Source organism: Bufo gargarizans, chromosome 2 (genome assembly GCF_014858855.1).
Source record: "Bufo gargarizans isolate SCDJY-AF-19 chromosome 2, ASM1485885v1, whole genome shotgun sequence".
In the NCBI taxonomy this organism is placed as follows: Eukaryota; Metazoa; Chordata; class Amphibia; order Anura; family Bufonidae; genus Bufo; species Bufo gargarizans.
The window spans coordinates 693,078,820-693,101,228 of NC_058081.1; positions in this window are offsets into that span (position 1 = coordinate 693,078,820).

Consider the following 22,409-nt stretch of genomic DNA (forward strand, 5'->3'; position numbering starts at 1 on the left):
AAGGTCCACAAGGAACTGAGTTTGGTAAAGATTTTGTCTGTTGAGATAAATGACAATAGGTACAAATCAAGTGTTGGCAACCCAAGGGCAGGGAGAGTAACAAAGTTTTGAAGAAGCCTCAGTCAGAGCTGTGGAACATCTGGCTTCAGCAATTCAGGCATAAAGCAATCATCAGGTCATAGAGAAGTCCAAGAGTAAGTAACAATGGGACAATCAGGAAACAGACTACTGTAGGGTAAACCTGTAATCAGGCAAAGCCTGCAGACCTAATGCCAAGTATAGTTCAGAAGTAGCGCTCACTGTATCTCAAATTTAGGCTCCATTCACACGTCCGCAATTCTGTTCCGCATTTTGTGGAACTGAATTGCGGACTCATTCATTTCTATGCGGCCACGCGATGTGCTGTCTGGATCCGGAAATGCGGATCCGCACTTCCGGGTCCGCAATTCTGTTCCCCCAAAAAAGAATATGTCCTATTCTTGTCCGCAATTGCGGACAAGATTAGGCATTTTCTATTAAGTGCCGGCGATGTGCGGTCCCCAAAATGCGGAACGCACATTGCCAGTGTCCGTGTTTTGCGGATCCGTGGATCCGCAAAACACATACGGATGTGTGAATGGACCCTTATTCATAGCCATGTCCAAATGTGTCCAAGTGGATGCCCAGCAAGATTGCCAAGAGGAGTGTGCTAAGAAAAATTTCCAGTGCTCAGCCAAAAATCTTGAATTAAAACATGCTACCAGTAAACGTGTAAAGTGGTTCATGAACCCACTGGTAACGCTTGCGCGTTTCAAACCTCTCCGTTTCTTTGTTAAGCCATGGTTACCCTCAACGTAACATGAACTTTTAAAATTGATTGAACCACTGTGTGCATGGATGATCCAATGCTTCATTCTAAAGAAAACGTACATTTATACCATATACAAATGAACAGTTATTTGCATTGAGGGTGGGCCCAAGCCAAGCATTTTTGCTCCTCCAGCTTCCTCTGCCAGCCCCCCCCCCCCCTTCTTTCGTAAATTATAGCACCTTGTTAATGAAGAAGGAGAGGAACGAGCTGGCACAGGAAGTAGAAGGAGCAAAGGTGCACATATTGCCTTAGATCCGCTCTCTGCATATGGATTAGGCTACATTCACACGACCGTATGTATTTTGCAATCCGCAAAATGCGGATCCGCAAAAAAGACGGATGACGTCCGTGTGACATACATGTTGCATCTGTTAGTTTTGCGGATCCATTGTAACAATGCCTATCCTTATCCACAAAACGGACAAGAATAGGACATGCGCTATATGGACAGACATATGGATGCGGACAGTGTGCCACTTCTTAGCCCCTTAGTGACCAGCCTGTTTTGGGCCTTACTGACCAAGCATTTTTCTTCCTTTTTTGATCATCGCGTTCCAAGAGCTATAACCTTTTTATTTTTCTGTCTATATAGCTTTATGAGGGCTTGTTTTTTGCGGGACAAGTTGCATTTTTTAATGGCGCCATTTTGGGGTACACATAACTTTCTGATTAACTTTGGTTAACTCTTTCTGGGAGGGAGATAGGAAAAACAGCAATACTGCCACTGCGTTTTTACGTTTTAAATTTTACGGCGTTCATTTTTCTGCATAAATAACATAATATCTTTATTCTCTGGGTCAGTACGATTACAGTGATACCAAGTACATATAGTTTATTTTTACGTTTTACTACTTTTTTGCACTAAAACAACTTTTTTTTAAAGAAAAAAATGTTTTTTGCATTGCTGCTTCCCAAGACCCATAACTTTTTTATTTTTCTTTCTATGGAGTTGTGTGAGGGCTTGATTTTTGTGGGACGACTTGTATTTTTCATTGGTATGATTTTGGAGTAAATGGCGCTTTTTGATCGCTTGTTATTATGTTTTTTCGGTGGCAACTAAGAATAAATTAGCAATTGTGTATATATATATATATATTTTTTTTTTTTTACGGCGTTCACCGTAGGGAATAATTTATGTGATATTTATGTATTCCGGATCGTTACGGACGCGCCAATACCAAACATATGGGGGAGATTGTTTTTTGCAATTTTTTTTATTGAAAATCGTATTTTCCACGAAAAAAAGGCATTTTTTAATGGAATTTTTTTATTTAATAAATGTGTTTTTTTTTATTCAGTTTTTTTACCACAAGGGAACTATAACAGACAGTATTTTGATTGCTTTTAAAATGCAATGCACTATCTCTATAGTGCATTGCATTTTAATGGCAATGCTATTCTAACATTGACCAGCAGGCTGTGCCAGAGAGGCGCAGCCTTCTGGAAATTACTGAAGGCTGGTCTGGGACCTACATCAGACCCCTGCCAGCCTTCACACACATCGGCACCCTGCAATCGCATTTGCGGGGTGCCGATGGGAGACAGAGGGAGTCTGCTCCCTCTGTCAGCACTTTACATGCGGTGGGCGCCATGTAAAGTGTTAAACAGCCCGGATCGGCACTCCTGCCGGTCAGGGCTTTTAGAGCAGGGCCGTGGCTCTCATGTGACTGCTGTAAAAAGGTGTATGGGTGGTCACTAAGGGGTTAAAGGGCTTCTGTCATCAGGAATATGATTATTAAACTGCCTGGCTTTAGACATGCACTAATGTCAGCTGAAGCTAATAGTGTTTGTCCCTTCTTTCTATGTGCCTCCGTTTTTGTGAAAAATGAACTTTTATTTTATGCAAATGAGCCTCTATGAGCAATGGAGGTGTTGCCCCTACTCCTAGAGGCTCAGCTCTTCTTCCTCTGGCCACGTCCTCCTCATGCTGAAAGACAGGGCCAGGCAGGGTTCGCATCATCCTAACTGGCCCATTTTTGATAGAAGATTGGTGGCAGATACACAGTGGTGCTTGAAAGTTTGTGTGCATAAATTTGACCTAAAACTGCATTAGATGTCCTAAAAGTAGATAAAAATAACCAAACAAATGAGTCAAAAATATTAGACTTGGTCATGTATATATTCAGAAAAATGATCATCAGTGCCTCTCTGGATATCAGGTGTTGAGCCTTGCCTTGTCTCTTCCCCTGTTTGCTCCACCAGTTGCTGTCTACTCTGCAGAGACAACTTGGTGATTTGCAGCGCCAAGCCCAACTCTCCTCACTGGGGCAAGTATGAAGACCAGCAGTCCTTAATCCTGGGTTCACACCTGAGCGTTTCTCAAACGCGCGTTTTTGTCGCGCGTTCTTATGCACGTTTTTTGTAATAGTAAACGCGCGTTTGACGCGCGTTTGTGTCATTGACTGCAGTGTCCTATGGCCACAAACGCGCGTCAAAACGCCCCAAAGAAGCTCAAGTACTTGTTTGAGCGTCGGGCTTTTTACAGCGCGTTCGTACGCGCTGTAAAACGCCCAGGTGTGAACCATTCCCATAGGGAAGCATTGGATTTCATGTCTTGAGCGTTTTACAGCGCGTTTGAACGCGCTGTAAAACGCTCAGGTGTGAACCCAGGGTTAGGCCTGTTTCAGATGAGCGTGTCCTGTGCAGAAATCACGGCGTTATAATAATGTGTCTCTGCCTCAGCATTATGTCAGTATAATTCTGTAGAAGTAAGGTCATGCAGAGACACTCCCTCATTATAAATCAGTATACTGCCGTTATAATGCCATGTGCACCTGTGAAAAGAGCAATGTCCATAATGGAGAATCACGCTCACACGCGGAGTGTGATTTGCGCACAGGACACGCTCGTCTCAAACAGGTCTTAGACTCTGCTGACCAGTATAAGGCCTTATTGGAAGTGCGGCTGCTAAAACAGGTGATTAGTTTCCCGCAGTACCATAAAGGTTATTGTTGCAGGAATTTCTATTACTGCAAATCAGTCCCCATTCATCTTCATGGGGTTTGCAGAAATCCATGGAAAGAATGTATCAAGCCATGCACTGGGGTTATGTGATTTCATGAGCTTATTTGCACAAACAGAGGTAGACTGGTCATAGACCGTACAGGGAGATTCCCTAGTGGGCGAGTCCCCAAGGGGCTGCCTAAGTGCTTCTCAATGTCGCTGACCAGGTACCTAATGATCTAATGTTCTCTGTGTTAATTAACGCTCGAAGCATCAGGTACTTATGTACCTGGCTGGTGGCCACTGGTGCCCCCTAAATTAAATTGATTCAATTGTATGGCTGTCCTCGGGACTGTGATACAGCTGAATACTGCACAAAGGGCAAAGGAGCCCAGGGTTCCATGTCCTGCTGTTCACCCTCATAGGCCACTATATGAGGTGGTACAAATGGCATAGATGCCCAGGTGTCTCAGTTCACAGGTTGGAAAAGGCCTGAGGCCTGAACCAAATTCGGCAGCTTGGAATGGGACATTTTTCTTTCCTTATGGGGAACATACTACTGGAGGCACTATAAGGGTCATTTCTGGGGGCAGTCTAGGCAGCATGCTGAAGGACAGGTCTGGTTTGTTAGTGTGGCCCAAATCTCACATCCTAAGCCCCCTGTCCATATTTTAGAGACAACTAGAGGAGGACAGAACATGGTAGCTATTGATGGCCAACCCATAAGGGCATCTTCTGGGGCAGTATTTTGTGCTGCCCTGTGGTATTTGGTTCTGCTAGGATGGTAATCTGTGCTGTACTATGGTATTGCTGACCACAACTTCTTGTGTTGACCCTAACTACTTTTGTTGGCCCTGTCTTCTGTCAGTTTAGACCTACCTACAAAATAGGGGCCACTTTTAGGTTTTTCTCCAAGGAGAACTTATTTATTTATTTTTAAACTAAGTACCTTTACAAGCTGGGACCCTCAGTGGGCGCCTCCTTCTCCCTAGGTGTGACGCGGTCCAATCGCAGTGGACCACGTCACAGCCAGAGAGAAAAAATAGCTCACCTGCATCCTGGCTGTAAAGTGGTCCGCTGCGATTGGACCGCGCCACAGCCAGGGAGAATGAGATACCCACTGAGAAGTGCTGGCGTCTCCTCCATCCTGTATGGATGCTATATATTAGCATACAAAGGGCGAAAATGGAGGCACAGCGGGGCGGCCAAGGGGAGTTTGAAAAAAAGAAAAGTTATAGTAGCATTAGCGGAGCGTACCCCGCTTGTAAAATTACTTAGTTTAATAAAAAGAAAATGGTGAAAGGTCCTCTTTAAGTTCCCAGTCCACCCCTGACCACGTAAGTTTTGAAAAGCGGGTGGGAAAGTTGGCATGGTTAATGAGCATTACTTAATTTTTATCACTGCACCTTTTTAAAAAAAAAAAACCAAACATATGAAAACTCACTCCTATAGGGAGGGTGGCGTAGAAAAACTGGAGTGGCATTTCGAGAAACAGGTATTAGGTTTGTAATAAATTTAACAAACAACGTGTGACATTTCATAAAATTGGCGCAAAGTAAGCTAAACTGACTTGAGCTATTACCTTCATGATAAATTCTCCCCAGTATACAAGTGCATCCCAATAAATTAGAATATCATGAAAGAGTTAATTTATTTTGGTAATTCAATTCAAAAAGTGAAATTCATATATTCCACTGATTCAATTCACAGAGTCATCTATTTCTAACATTTCTTTTTTTAATGTTAAAACTGTTTTCTGAGAGTTTTTTTTACTTATGACTTATCCTCTGGATAGGTCATCAGTAGCTGATCGGTGGGGGTCCGACAGCTGGGATAGGATAGGTCAGTGATGGCTAACCTCCGGCACTCCAGCTATGCTGAAACTACGACTCCCAGCATGCTCTATTAATTTCTATGGAGTTCTGAGAACAGCCAAGCAAGTGTACATCTTGGGAGTTGTAGTTTTACCACAGCTGGAGTGCCGGAGGTTAGCCATAACAGGGATAGATCATCAGTAGAGATGAGCGAATTTCATATTTTAAAATTCGTTCATGCTTCCCTTGGTGGTAAAAGCAGAATTGCATTATGGATTCCGTTACCACGGACCATAACGCAATTCTATGACAGAATGCATAACGGAATGCCTTCAGAGGCATTCCTTTATTCATTCTGTCATAATAGAAGTCTATGGGCTGCAAAACGGATCCGTCCCGTTTCTGTTATGCAGGGGAGTCACAACTCTCCCTGCTCCGTTCTCGTTGTAGATATGCCCTATTGTCTGTGATGGGAATACTCCTTTAAAAGTGCCCTGCCTGACCCAGGAAGAATTATAGCGACGTCTTAAAAAGATTAAAATAGACAAATCACTGGGACCAGATGGCATACACCACCATATCCTAAGAGCATGGCTTCATGAGGGATCGGTTATGTCAAATTAATTTAATCAATTTCTATGAGCATGTAAGTTCTAGACTTGACCAGGGTGCGTCAATGGATGTCGTATATCTGGACTTCTCCAAAGCATTTGATACGATACCACATAAAAGGTTAGTACATAAAATGAGAATGCTTGGATGGGAGAAAATGTCTGTATGTGGGTAAGTAACTGTCTCAGTGATAGAAAACAGAGGGTGGTTATTAATGGTACACACTGAGATTGGGTCACTGTCACTAGTGGAGTACCTCAGGGGTCAGTATTGGAGGGGTCAGAGTCACTAGTGGGGTACCTCAGGGGTCAGTATTGATGAGGTCACTGTCACTAGTGGGGTACCTCAGAGGTCAGTATTGATGAGGTCACTGTCACTAGTGGGTACCTCAGGGGTCAGTATTGGGCCCTATTCTTTTCAATATATTTATTAATGATCTTAAAGAAGGCTTGCATAGTAAAGTATCAATTGTTGCAGATGACACTAAACTGTGTAAGGTAATTAACACGAAAGAGGACAGTATACTGTATATATACTACAGAGGACAGTATAATATATATATATGTATATATACTACAGAGGACAGTATACTGTATATATATATATACTACAGAGGACAGTATACTGTATATATATATATATACTACAGAGGACAGTATATTGTATATATACTACAGAGGACAGTATACTGTATATATATACTACAGAGGACATTATACTGCTACAAATGGATCTGGATAGATTGGAGGCTTGGGCAGATAAGTGGCAGCTGACAAATGTAAGGTTATGCACATGGGAAGGAATAATGCAAGTCACCCGTACATACTAAATGGTAAAACACTGGGTAACACTGACATGGAAAAGGATCTTGGAATTTTAGTAAACAGCAAACTAAGCTGTAGAAACCAGTGTCAGGCAGCTGCTGCCAAGGCCAATAAGATAATGGGTTGCATCAATAGGGGCATAGATGTCAGTGATGAGAACATAGTCCTGCCACCATACAAAATACAAATCACTAGTCAGAGTCAGACCACACATTATGGGGGCATTTACTGGGGCACTATATAGGGACAGGGCTTGACAAATTTCCTTGGAATCTAGGAGCCAGCAAATAAAGTTAGGAGCCCCTCCCCGGTATTAAAATCATTGGTGGGCAGTGCGCCCTCCCCCCCTCCCCGGTATTAAAATCATTTGTGGGCAGTGCTCCCTCTCCCCCTCCTCCCCGGTATTAAAATCATTGGTGGGCAGTGCGCCCCCCCCTCTCCGGTATTAAAATCATTGGTGGGCAGTGCACCCTCCCCTGTATTAAAATCATTGGTGGGCAGTGCACCCTCCCCCTCCTCCCCTGTATTAAAATCATTGGTAAGCAGTGCGCCCCCCCTCCCCCCCTCTCCTGTATTCAAATCATTGGTGGGCAGTGCGCCCTCTTCCCCACCAGTATTAAAATCATTGGTGGGCAGTGGGCCCTCCCCGGTATTAAAATCATTGGTGGGCAGTGCGCCCCACCCCCCAGTATTAAAATCATTGGTTGGCAGTGCGGCCCCCCCTCCCCGGTATTAAAATCATTGGTAGGCAGTGCACCCTCCCCTGTATTAAAATCATTGGTGGGCAGTGCGCCCTCCCCCCTCCCTTGTATTAAAATCATTGGTGGGCAGTGCGCCCTCTTCCCCCCCTCCCCAGTATTAAAATCATTGGTGGGCAGTGCGCCCCCCCCCCCATCATTGGTAGCAGCGGCAGTTCCGATTGGAGTCCCAGCAGTGTAATGCTGGAGCTCCGATCGGTTACCATGGCAGCCAGGACGCTACTGAAGTCCTGTCTGCCATGGCCAGTTACTCTGCAGCAATATACTTACATGCGCTGTGGCCACCGGACGCTCCTTCTTCTTGTAACTCACAGGTCTCTGCGGCGCATTGCTTATGCTTATAGCAATGCGCCGCACAGACCTGTGACGAGTTACAAGAAGGAGCGCCGGGTGGCCACAGCGCATGCAAGTATATTTCTGCAGAGTAACTGGCCACTACTTCCTTAGCGTCCTGGCTGCCATGGTAACCGATCGGAGCCCCAGCATTACACTGCTGGTACTCCGCTCGGAACTGTCGCTGCCACCAATCATGGGGGGAGGGCGCACTGCCCACCAATGATGGGGGGAGGCCGCCCCCTATCGTACCACTACTCGCCACAGTTCTGAGAAGGAGACGCGCCGCAGCGATGAGGAGCCCGAACCAGTAGCGGTCCTCTTCACTGTAGTCTGGGGTGGGAAGCGTGAGGGGTGGGCCTAGTAGACGCAGACTCCTGCATGACGCCGCATCTACTCTAAACTTAAAGTGCTACTGCGCTCGGCTGCTGGTGTGATGGGCCTATTTTTAAGCAGGAGCAAATACCCAGGCGCCAGGAGCCCTGATATAGGGGTATTTTATACTGGCATACATTATGGGGACATTAGCTAGTGCTGCGGGCACTAAGCGGAGGGGTATTTTTTGTGCTGTCATATTATAAGGAGAATTATTACTACTAGGAGGCATTATGGTGAGCTTTACTACTACTGGGGGACATGGGGAACATGATTACTAGGATGGGCAGTATGTGGGCATTATTACTATTAAGTGTGCTCTGGCAGAGAATTGTTTCTATAGGTGGGATTTTGGGAAGCAGTGTTACTTTGGTGGGGCACCCTGGCACAGTATCAGCTTAGCACAATTATTTTGGGGACATTATGTTTATTTTATTAGTGTCCGGGACACTATTTACTGGGTGCAGTTATTTTTTTTAGACCACTGTGTGTAAATAATTGTTAAAGGGGGCACTATATGTGTTGTACTAGTATTTCCAGGGGGACTGTTTCTGCAGTATAGTATTGGGGAGCACAGCGGGCACAGTATTGGGGGCACTACCTGTGTGGTAGTAGTATTTCCAGGGGGACTGTTTCTGCAGTATAGTATTGGAGTCAGCAGGAAAGGGTGTTCAGAAGATGTGAAGTTGATGGAAAAGTTGGAAACTAATGTCTGTTTGTCAATCTCTGCAGAGACGGGAGATGGCTGAAAAATCATCATGGCGGTCTGGTCTGAATGGAGAAGATGAGGAAAGAGAACGTCTTATGTAGGAGAGGAGATGCTCCAGCTCCTCCCCTTGCCATTTGCAGAAGGAGGATTCAGAGATGGGTGAGGACGGCCAAGGGGGGCAGCAGGCCGCGGGCGGGTGGCAGATGGTGGGGGGAACCACAGGCCTTGAGCAGGATCTGGGGAGGGAGATCGGAGGAGCTTCCTGGCTGTAGTCTGCTGTCTATTGTATAATGTGAAGCAGGCAGTGCACCCAGGACAGGCCTCCCCTCTCTGTATGATGTGTAGAGCCGGGCCTCTACCCGGACCTACACACCTTCAATATCGCGCAGCTCTTCCTCCACTCCTCTTTTGGCGCCTTCAGGACTAGGAGGGAGGAAGTGAAACTGCAACAGCTCCTGCCACGGAGCTACATGGGGGGCAGTGTGAGTACAGGAGCTTTATGTCAGGGCACTGAGTATTGAGTACAGTGCTTCTATGTAGGATGAGACTCTTACCGTCATCCTCAACAATATATTTTCAGCTGTACAGTGTTTGTTGGGAGTGGACTATTATATGTAGGAGGAGCTTATAACAATGGGCGGGGCCCAAAAAATTGTGCGCCGCACGCAGCTTTTTTTCTTTTCAGACAAATCCCCCCACCGCCCTAAGACAACATTCCTGGGTGCTCCTCTGTTCTGGAGTGTAATAATATCACAGGTTATAGCTACTAGAGAGGGGTTGTTGATCCAGGGAGTTATTCTAGTTGCCTGATTGGAGTCGGGAAGGAAAATTGGCTTCTACCTCACTTTTTTTTTTTTTTGCCTTCCTCTGGATCAACTTGCGAGATAACAGGCTGAACTGGATGGACAGATGTCTTTTTTCAGCCTTATAAATGATGTTACTATGTTGCCCTGAGACTACAATATTGAACTATTCTAATTTTCTGAGATACTGACTTTTGGCTTTTTATTAGCTGTAAACCATAATCATCAACATTAAAATAAATAAATGCTTGAAATACTCTAAAAAAATCACTCCGTGTGTAATGAATCTATATAGAATACATGAGTTTCACAGTTTGGATTGAATTACTAAAATGAATTCCTTTCGATGATACTCTAATTTATGGAGATGCACTAGTATCTGTTTTGAAACCTTCAGCAGTTCTCCACAAGATGTCAGTATTCCGCAGAGAATTAGCCTGTACAGTGTATATAGGAGGAGCTGTCGTAACCTGACCTGAATACATAGGAATAAAAAAGGGTTAGTGGAATGAGGACAGAAGGAACTGTTGCGTGCACCTGTAGAAACTGGTCTTACCGAAATGTTGGCCTGCTGTCCAGTATATGCACTAATACTTGGTCAGGGCTCCTTTTGCATGAATTAGTGTGAGCGAGCAGAAATGGCAATGCTGAAATGTAAGGAAATGTATTTTTGCAGAAAGAAAATTAACAATATATTCAACATAAAAAGTCACAAGGCTGTCCGTAATAAGCGTGAGATATACCAAAGCATTGCCTCACCCATTTGCAAATGGAAAGGGAACCTACAGAGGACAAACAGCAAAGGACTCCTGTGCAAGAGCAATACATGGGATGCTTACTCTCGAATAGCTCAGCATGGAGCACCCCTTTTTTAATCAACTTACGAGGAATTGTGGGCAATGAGATGCTTAGTGTAGTCTAACAAGCTAATGAGGAGCCGCCCCCTCTCCTGACATGTCTGTTTTAGTAACTGCTTGCATTCCCCATGCAATACAAATTCTGGAGCATCTGTTCTTATTATATGATGTGCCATTCATGATGTGCCTTTATTATTTCTGCTAAAAGTTATAGATGAATTGCTAGTAGTTTGCAATGTAGGTCTACTTGGGTATTACCAGTCGAGGGAGTGTCCCTGAACAGTCTGATACTATCCAATCAATGCTGCCAGTATGAAGGGGTCGGAAGCAAAACCTTTGCCTGAATGAGCACTCAGCTATCGAAGGTGTATGGCCACCTTAGGAAGCTGCTTTTAATGTGTGTCGGCAGATAAGGACCATTTGGCCCATCTAGTTTGCCCAATATATTGAATACTAGGGATAGCTCCTGGCCCTATCTTATATGAAGGATGGCCTTTTGCCTATCCCATGCATGCTTAAACTCCTTCACTGTATTTGCAGCTACCACTTCTGCAGGAAGGCTATTCCATGCATCAAGATGATGCATTCCATGCATTAAGATGATGCAGTGACCCGGTGGTTTACTGCTAAAGGGTTAATACTGTGATTCACTGTTAAAAGGGTTATACTCAGGTTGACCATTTCAGCACTTCAAATTGTTCACTGTGATGATGTTGTGTGCACTGTGTATCTAAACAGTTGTACATACTGTAGGTAGGAACTAGTTAAACTAGCAGTCTTTAGTTGATTCCGATTCACACACACACACACACTTCCAGGCTTGTAGTGTAGAAAGTGGCTAGATAGCAAAGCTAGAAACAAAAACTGTTTATGTGTGTTGCTGAAAAGTAGGCCTAAATTGAAGCCTTATCCAGGAAAACACTATTCCTGATAGTCGAAAACTAACAGTAAGCAACTTTATTAAGAACTATCCCCAGAGAGAAAGAAAGCATTGAATATTTACATAAGGTTGAGAACCATTGAAAAGGATGTGCTGAACTGAGTCAGTAAGGTAAATGCATGTTTATGACAATAGACTTTAACTTCCTCACGACCGCCGTACGCAGGATTGCGTCTTCGCGGCGGTCGTGCTCTTCTGAGTGGACGCGCCGGCGCGTCCTCTCGCGAGACGCGAGATTTCCGGGTATGCCGGCCCGCGCATGCGCATCGCGGGCCGGCAAAATTCAAAGAAGAAGTTCGTCATCAACCTGCCGGCCACGATCATTGGCTGGCAGGTTGATGATTTTCAAAAAATCCAATCAGCAGCCATTTAACCCCACATATTAGTAAATATGATGGGGTTATATGGCTGCTGTGCTCCTCTGCTCCTTCTTTTGGTCGGTTGGTTCCAGGAGAGGAGCAGAGGAGCACATCATTACTGTGAGTACCCACTACAGTACACTTAGCCCCCAGATCACCTCCCAGCACCCAATTAACCCTTTGATCACCCCTTCTTGCCCCTGTCAATCACTAGTGAAAAGGAAAAAAAGTGATCAGTGCAAACTGTCACTTTTTTTTTTTTCACTGGTATTGACCGTTAGGTTTTAGGTATAGTTTAGGTCCCTTGGTTAGGTAGTTAGCGATCAGTTAGCGCCCAGCCCACCGCACCGCAGTCCGTTATTCGCTGATTAGCGTATCGCTAATCAGCATTTGTACTTTTATAGTATCTGAAAGTGATCAAAACTGATCACGGTCAGATCTATAATAGTACTAGTGTCACTTTAGTTCGCCCTCCACCCAAAACGCAGTGTTTGCCCGATCAGGCCTGATCAGTCGCCCACACGTGCGTTCGCCCACGCCCCGCCCCACCGTAGTGACAAAAAAATTTTTTTTTTTGATCACTGCACATTCACTTTACACGCACTGCGGCGATAAAAAAAAATAGTTTTGATATTTTTTATCAACCGCAGCGGCCTCCGGTACTTCGCTAGCCTCCCCTTTGTAAGACAGGCTTGCTTTTTTTTCTTGGGTAGTCTCAGGGAATACCCCGAAATTTAGTTGCCCACATGTCTAACAGGGGGTATTCCTCTGAAGAGGCCTACAGGCTTCTGACCCAGTCGGATGAGGAGTGGGAACCCTCATCTGATGAATCCAGCGGGTCAGAATACGAACCTGTAGAAAGCAGTGGCTCTCTGACCCAAAGTTCGGACGAGGAGGTTGAGGTCCCTGATAGCAGCAGGCGTACCCGGCCCCGTGTCGCTAGACCGCAGGTTGCGCAGGATCCGCTTCAAGAGCAGCAGAGTGGGGCTGGTGCTGTCGGATTACGTGGTGAGGCATACACCAGCAGCCCAGCCCTTCCTGGACCTAGTACCAGCACTGCCGTACAACCTGGTGAAGTAGCGAGCACCAGAAGGGCAGTTGAAGCTGGTACGGTGGCACGTGCAGTAGTGACCCCGTCGCAGCCACCGCAAAGACGTGCCCGTAGAGCCCCTAGAATCCCAGAGGTGCTGGCAAACCCTGATTGGCAGTCCCCAACTTCAGCCGCACCCGTAGTTTTCCCTTTCACTGCCCAGTCTGGAGTTCGGGTTGAGACAGCTCAGATCGGTTCGGCCCTGGGATTTTTTGAGCTGTTCTTGACTGCGGAGCTTTTAGACTTAGTTGTGGCCGAAACAAACAGATATGCCACACAATTTATAACCGCTAACCCGGGAAGCTCTTATGCCCAGCCTTTCCGGTGGAAACCAGTCCAAGTTTCCGAAATTAAAACTTTTCTGGGCCTCCTCCTCAACATGGGCCTGACAAAAAAGCATGAATTGCGGTCATATTGGTCCACGAACCCAATTCATCACATGCCCATGTTCTCTGCTGCTATGTCCAGGACACGATTTGAGACCATCCTGCGTTTCCTGCACTTTAGTGATAACAGCACCTCCCGTCCCAGGGGCCACCCTGCTTTTGACCGGCTCCACAAAATTCGGCCCCTCATAGACCATTTAAACCTGAAATTTGCAGATATTTATACCCCAGAGCAAAACATCTGCGTAGACGAGTCCCTTATACATTTTACCGGGCGCCTTGGCTTCAAACAATACATCCCAAGCAAGCGCGCCCGGTATGGGGTCAAATTGTATAAGCTCTGTGAAAGGGCCACAGGCTATACCCACAAATTTCGGGTCTATGAGGGAAAAGATCAGACCCTGGAGCCGGTCGGTTGCCCTGACTACCTGGGGAGCAGTGGGAAGACAGTTTGGGACTTGGTGTCACCCTTATTCGGCAAGGGGTACCATCTTTATGTGGACAATTTCTACACAAGTGTGGCCCTCTTTAGGCATTTGTTTCTAGAACGGATTGGCGCCTGTGGTACCGCGCGAACTAGTCGCGCGGGCTTCCCCCAACGGCTCGTTAGCACCCGTCTTGCAAGGGGGCAGAGGGCCGCACTGTGTAACGAAGAACTGCTCGCGGTGAAATGGAGAGACAAGCGTGACGTTTACATGCTCTCCTCCATTCACGCAGACACGACAATACAAATTGAGCGAGCAACCCGTGTCATTGAAAAGCCCCTCTCAGTCCACGACTATAACCTCCACATGGGAGGGGTCGACTTCAATGACCAGATGTTGTCTCCGTATTTAGTTTCCCGACGCACCAGACGCTGGTATAAGAAGGTGTCTGTATATTTAATTCAATTGGCTCTGTACAATAGTTTTGTTCTCTACAGTAAGGCTGGGAGAACTGGATCCTTCCTCAAATTTCAGGAAGAGATCATTGCGAACCTCCTGTATCCAGGAGGTTCCGTGGCCCCATCCACCAGTGTAGTTAGCCGTCTACACGAGCGACACTTCCCCAGTGTCGTTGCTGGTACCTCAAACCGACCGCCACCCCGAAAAAAATGTCGTGTCTGTAGCAGGAGTGGAATAAGGCGTGACACCCGCTATTTCTGTCCTGACTGTCCGGACCACCCTGCCCTATGCTTTGGAGAGTGTTTCCGGAAGTACCACTCACAGGTACACTATTAGCATAGGGATCATCTCACCAGGATAGGCACACAGGGCTATTAGGGCCCATTCACTCACAGCTGCTGCAAACGTCTCCTTTCACATGGGACAAAGTGCATAACGCACTTCGCCACATCTTTGGGCGATTTGCGCTTTGCACATTGTCCCATGGGGAAGGAGAGGTTTGTTCTATAAAGGTAAAAAAACAAAAAAAAAAAAAACAGGTAAGCAAACAGGTTAATGTTTAGTTCCAAAAGTTAAAGTTACATGTTCTGTTCCAAAGTTAATAAAATTATTGCGTTGTGGCCTGTTTTTTTTTTTTTGTTTTTTTACCTTCCAGGTGGACCAACCGATCGACCAGCTGCAGCACCGATGTGCATTCTGACAGAAGCATTGCGCTGCTGTCAGATTACACGCAAGTCGGTGTATGCGGCGCTGCAAGACGGGATTTTCTCCTCTGCAGTGACAGATACGTTTGCCGAGGCATACGAGCTGAGGAGGAGGCGGCGTTCCTATGCTTTGGCAAGCACTTTGTATATATATATATATATATATAAAAAAAAAAATCCCGGCAATGATTTATTCATCCACATCGATTGATGCGAATGGAGAAATCTGGTTTGCCAGGGCATACGAGCTAAGTGGGTATGGATGTAGGGCGGAGCTCCTATGTCCTGGCAGACGCCTTTCCCCTCCATTTTTTTTTTTTGGCAGAGATTTTTTCATCCACATTGATCGATGCGAATGAAGAAATCTGTGCCGTTCATTTTTTTCTTTCAGCCCAGAGGCTGAACGGAAAAAACAATCTCATTACCTGTATGCTCAATATAAGGAGAATAGCAGAAACTCCTAATGCTGGCCATACATGTAATGATTGCGGAGACCCTCAAATGCCAGGGCAGTACAAACACCCCACAACTGACCCCATTTTGGAAAGAAGACACCCCAAGGTATTTGCTGAGGGGCATATTGAGTCCATGAAAGATTGAAATTTTTGTCCTAAGTTAGCGGAAAGTGAGACTTTGTGAGAAAAAACAAAAAAAAATCAATTTCCGCTAACTTATGCGAAAAAAAAAAAATTTCTATGAACTTGCCAGGCCCCTCATTGGATACCTTGGGGTGTCTTCTTTCCAAAGTGGGGTCACATGTGGGGTATTTATACTGCCCTGGCTTTTTAGGGGCCCTAAAGCGTGAGAAGAAGTCTGGGATCCAAATGTCTAAAAATGCCCTCCTAAATAGAATTTTGGCACCTTTGCGCATCTAGGCTGCAAAAAAGTGTGACACATCTGGTATCGCCGTACTCAGAAGAAGTTGGGGAATGTGTTTTGGGGTGTCATTTTACATATACCCATGCTGGGTGAGAAAAATATCTTGGTCAAATGCCAACTTTGTATAAAAAAATGGGAAAAGTTGTCTTTTGCCAACATATTTCTCTCACCCAGCATGGGTATATGTAAAATGGCACCCCAAAACACATTCCCCAACTTCTCCTGAGTACGGCGATACCAGATGTGTGACACTTTTTTGATGCCAAGGTGGGCAAAGGGGCACATATTCCAAAGTGCACCTTTCGGATTTTGCAGGCCATTTTTTACACATTTTGATTGCAAAGTACTTCTCACACATTTGGGCCCCTAAATTGCCAGGGCAGTATAACTACCCCACAAGTGACCCCATTTTGGAAAGAAGACACCCCAAGGTATTCTGTGAGGGGCATGGTGAGTTCCTAGAATTTTTTATTTTTTGTCGCAAGTTAGTGGAATATGAGACTTTGTAAGAAACAAATAAAAATAAAAAATCATCATCATTTTCCGCTAACTTGTGACAAAAAAAAAAAAATTCTAGGAACTCGCAGTGCCCCTCACGGAATACCATAGGGTGTCTTCTTTCCAAAATGGGGTCACTTGTGGCGTAGTTATACTGCCCTGGCAATTTAGGGGCCCATATGTGTGAGAAGAACTTTGCAATCAAAATGTGTAAAAAATGGCCTGCAAAATCCGAAAGGTGCACTTTGGAATATGTGCCCCTTTGCCCACCTTGGCAGCAAAAAAGTGTGACACATCTGGTATCGCCGTACTCAGGAGAAGTTGGGGAATGTGTTTTGTGGTGTCATTTTACATATACCCATGCTGGGTGAGAAAAATATCTTGGTCAAATGCCAACTTTGTATAAAAAAATGGGAAAAGTTGTCGTTTGCCAAGATATTTCTCTCACCCAGCATGGGTATATGTAAAATGACACCCCAAAACACATTCCCCAACTTCTCCTGAGTACGGCGATACCAGATGTGTGACACTTTTTTGATGCCAAGGTGGGCAAAGGGGCGCATATTCCAAAGTGCACCTTTCGGATTTCACCGGTCATTTTTTACAGATTTTGATTGCAAAGTACTTCTCACACATATGGGCCCCTAAATTGCCAGGGCAGTATAACTACGCCACAAGTGACCCCATTTTGGAAAGAAGACACCCCAAGGTATTCCGTGAGGGGCATGGCGAGTTCCTAGAATTTTTTATTTTTTGTCGCAAGTTAGTGGAATATGAGACTTTGTAAGGAAAAAAGAGAAAAAAAAAAAATCATCATTTTCCGCTAACTTGTGACAAAAAATAAAAAATTCTAGGAACTCGCAGTGCCCCTCACGGAATACCTTGGGATGTCTTCTTTCCAAAATGGGGTCACTTGTGGGGTAGTTATACTGCCCTGGCAATTTAGGGGCCCATATGTGTGAGAAGTACTTTGCAATCAAAATCTGTAAAAAATGACCGGTGAAATCCGAAAAGTGCACTTTGGAATATGCGCCCCTTTGCCCACCTAGGCTGCAATAAAGTGTCACACATGTGGTATCGCCGTACTCAGGAGAAGTTGGGGAATGTGTTTTGGGGTGTCATTTTACATATACCCATGCTGGGTGAGAAAAATATCTTGGTCAAATGCCAACTTTGTATAAAAAAATGGGAAAAGTTGTCTTTTGCCAAGATATTTCTCTCACCCAGCATGGGTATATGTAAAATGACACCCCAAAACACATTCCCCAACTTCTCCTGAGTACGGCGATACCACATGTGTGACACTTTTTTGCTGCCAAGGTGGGCAAAGGGGCGCATATTCCAAAGTGCACCTTTCGGATTTCACCGGTCATTTCTTACACATTTTGATTGCAAAGTTCTTCTCACACATTTGGGCCCCTAAATTGCCAGGGCAGTATAACTACCCCACAAGTGACCCCATTTTGGAAAGAAGACACCCCAAGGTATTCTGTGAGGGGCATGGTGAGTTCCTAGAATTTTTTATTTTTTGTCGCAAGTTAGTGCAATATGAGACTTTGTAAGAAAAAAATAAAATAAAAAAAATCATCATCATTTTCCGCTAACTTGTGACAAAAAATAAAAAGTTCTATGAACTCACTATGCCCATCAGCGAATACCTTAGGGTGTCTACTTTCCGAAATGGGGTCATTTGTGGGGTGTTTCTACTGTCTGGGCATTGTAGAACCTCAGGAAACATGACAGGTGCTCAGAAAATCAGAGCCGTTTCAAAAAGCGGAAATTCACATTTTTGTACCATAGTTTGTAAATGCTATAACTTTTACCCAAACCATTTTTTTTTTCCCAAACATTTTTTTTTAATCAAAGACATGTAGAACTATAAATTTAGCGAAAAATTTATATATGGATGTCGTTTTTTTTGCAAAATTTCACAGCTGAAAGTGAAAAATGTCATTTTTTTGCAAACAAATCGTTACATTTTGATTAATAACAAAAAAAGTAAAAATGTCAGCAGCAATAAAATACCACCAAATGAAAGCTCTATTAGTGAGAAGAAAAGGAGGTAAAATTCATTTGGGTGGTAAGTTGCATGACCGAGCGATAAACGGTGAAAGGAGTGTAGTGCCGAAGTGTAAAAAGTGGCCTGGTCATGAAGGGGGTTTCACCTAGCGGGGCTGAAGTGGTTAATGCATGTGGAAAGGGTTAATCGCTTTAGCTACCTGTCACACTTCTGAGGGACTGGCCATCCTTTAAAGGACTGCACCCTGCAACCAGAAACTGCACAAAGTATATTGAGATTGATTGCACACCTGTGGTTATTTGGAAAGATTGCATAGTGTATCTAGAGAGAGACTTAGAGAATTGCCAGCTTCTGTATCCAGCTTTTGGGAAAAACCTACTCTGTGAAATACCTCCAGACTGTGCCTGCTGCATGTATTTATACTATGACTCCTATCATCTCTTCAGTTAAAGAGACACTCTGTTTGCTCTACTCAAATGGGCCTGGTCATTGCCTCCATCATCAGCCTGCACCTTTGCCCTCCTGCCTTGCGGTCACGCTCATCTGCTTGTCCACCTAACACTAAGAACACCCCATCTACCAAAGGCCAGGGGTGTGCTCCAAGGGGAAGAAGGGTTGCGCCCTTCTGCTCACTGAAAATTCGGCCCGAGGAGTGCTAGAGGGAGAGGGATTAGCCACTGTAAGACTACAGCCACCGTAGTTGCCACGACCACCACTCCCATCCTCTCCAGCTCCAGCAACCATGCCTTCCCTGTGGCCCTATGCAGCAGTGATAGTAGCAGACCTCCTAGCTTTCAAAGAGATCAAAGGAGGACAACCCCTGTGCAGCATTCTTCAGCAAATCTTTTTGCATTAAACCACACCACTAAGCCCACCGAGTCCATCTCAATACAGATGTGCACCGCCAATGAGGCCAGATGAGGCGATTGCCTCAGGTGGCATGACCTACAGACAAGATGGGGCGGTGACAGGGCTATGGTAAATGAGTGCTTCTCTCTATAGTCAATTGTATTACAGTATTCCATTAACTAGGTCGGGGGAGGGGGTTCCATTAAAATTTTCGCCTCAGGCAGCAGAAAGGCAAGGTTAACCCATGTCTCCATACATGCCAGTCCTACTTAAGGTGGATTTAGAAGGGTCAATAATCAGGCATATTATTGGAAACTAAAATTCCTGCGAATGCTCGTTCCAGACATTCTGCCCGTCTAAAGGTGCAGCCGATCACCCGATGAATGAGCATTTCGATGAAACTGTTATTAGTGCAGGCATCTAAATTATAATTTCTGGGCAGCAGACCGTGGTGTCCATCGGTATGAGGATGATAATCGCAATAGCCATCCCTTGTCTTCATACTGTGGAGGTGATCGCTAGCGTCAGGACGTTCTGTGAAATAGTCTGATGCCGAGCTTGCGGTGGTGAGCGGTCCTACAGAGGTCCCGAGCGGGGGCACTGTTGAAGCTACATGGCTGCGCAGCTTAGAAGGAACTCTGGCCCTCGTAAATCACAGTCAGGCACTCCATAGATTTGCTCTTTGCAGGCTGTAAGCCGTGTACCGGGATGGGCTCCCCAGGATACAGTGAAGTCACGAACGAGGAAAACAACTCCAAAACCAGCTTTTGCCAAAACAGAATTTTACTTAAACGTGGTAATGAACACAACCACAAATGTTGGGAACATACAAAATAAATTTCCATACGGCAATTTACCTACTGGCGGGCACAACTAAACTGCCACAACTTACCTGTTATTAACCTAAAAAAACAAGAACAATTGTTTGGGTGCGTGGTGCGGGATAGCCTGCGGTGCCCCATAACAGCTTGCAATCTTACAAAGCTCTACAGGATTCCCCCTCCCATAACTGGTCTTGTAACACGTGCCTAAGTATTCTTCCTGAGCAAAACGCCAGCCTGGCTCGAGTTTGTGTGAAGTTTATCAGCTCTCCGGTATGAAATGTCACTTTAAGTTATAGTGTCTTTACAATGAACAGTAGCAACACTTGTGCCCTGACACAAACAGAGACCCTATCTAACTAACTACAGGCCTGGTCTCAGTCTCTAGGCGGCAACACTGTAATGAGGTGTGTGCACGATCTTACCGACCTGGGTCTGCTCTGCCTCCGCTGGTGACTCTGAACAGAACAAATGCCTCTCCAACAAGCATGCTGTACCGCAGTGTATATTGCTTTGCTCATCAGCTCTCATCAGCCTTCCTGGAAGCAATCCTCATTCCTCTGGAGAGGATCAGGGTCTTGGACACTATCAGCTTCACTTAGCTGCTGCTCTGGTCACTGAGGCTCCCACACCTGGATGCCGTCGGATCCTCTGCTGACACAGTTCCTCAGTCTCAGCTTCCTCTAAGATGGCTGCTTCCTTTCTCTTCCTCTCCAGGCTTTGTGTAACTCAACCCCTCATGAATATGGATATATATGCAGTCTGTAGCTGTGTTTAGGAAACAGCGGCATCTTGTGGCCAAGCAGCACAATGTCAGTCCAGATCATTTAATTTAATCTATGCAAACAGTTGTTCAGACAAGGAGAGCTGTTTCCCCATCTCACACCTCCACAGGCAGTGACCATGATAAGGATGCTGTCATGGCTGAGGATGGGGGAAATCCTCAGCCGTGCGATGCCAGATGATGTTGTGGCTGCTCGGCCAGGAGAACAGGATAGGGAGCAGGTCACCTCCTACAGCGTCCCTACCCTGACCCTAACTCCTAACCTGCATGGGCCGACCTTAAAGGTAGGAGGACTCATGCGCAGGAACCTCGGAGCCCTGTCTTACCCTCCGCAGATCCCTGAGCTAGGAGCTGGGTAAGACGACCTACTCCTCCTAGGCACGGAGGAGCAGGAGTCTCAATGGCCAAGCAGCAAGGAATGGGGAACAAATGCAAGCCTATGTATATGGCAGGTGCTGCACTAGTTCCAGCCACCTGCCACAGCCTTGCTGACTGGATCCGTGTGCAGGCAAGCTGAAGTCCACAAATAAACAAACAGAACTCAGCACAAACTCATCCACACACAGGAACCCAGATACATGGCTGCACAGAATTATACAGGAAAACATAAACAGAACATCACACAGACTTGACTTAAACTTATGACCACAGTGGTGGCTCTCACTGGCAGATAGCAAACATAGGAGGCTGCTCCAGCTAGCAAGGCTCAAGCAACCTACTGAACCATGCCAAAGAGAGAGACTATATAGGCCCAAGTGGCCACACCCAACGGTTGGACACACCCAGTGACACACACACACTGGGAAGGGAGTTAACCCTTCCAGCACCACAGAAGGAAAGGGAAAACACCACATAAACGGGGAAGTGACCAACTAACGTCACACACTGTGGCTGTTGCCGCTGGCAACGACATGGGTGGCAACCATGTCCTGGGAGTCAGCCCGAAGGCCGGGACAGTGCCACCACATGTACACAATACCACCAAACGTTGCCACGGGCAACCACAGTGAGGGGAATGATGTCAGTGCACACCAAAACAACACAGTGCACACAGACATACAAAAGTGCATATAAACAAGCACACAACTCCAAGGGAACCGCACACATAGCTGTTGTCCGCGGCAACCGCACTGAGGCTAACTACATTATGCCTCCAGCTGCGGTTGACACAACAACCCAAACCGCGGGCAACTGTATGCGACTCCCAAGGAGTCACGGCCTTAACCGTGGCCGTGACAGATGCATTATCTGGTTGGATCTCTCTGCTTCCGCCTCAGCTCATCTTTGGTGCTAGCAATAGTTTTTCCTCACTAGGCT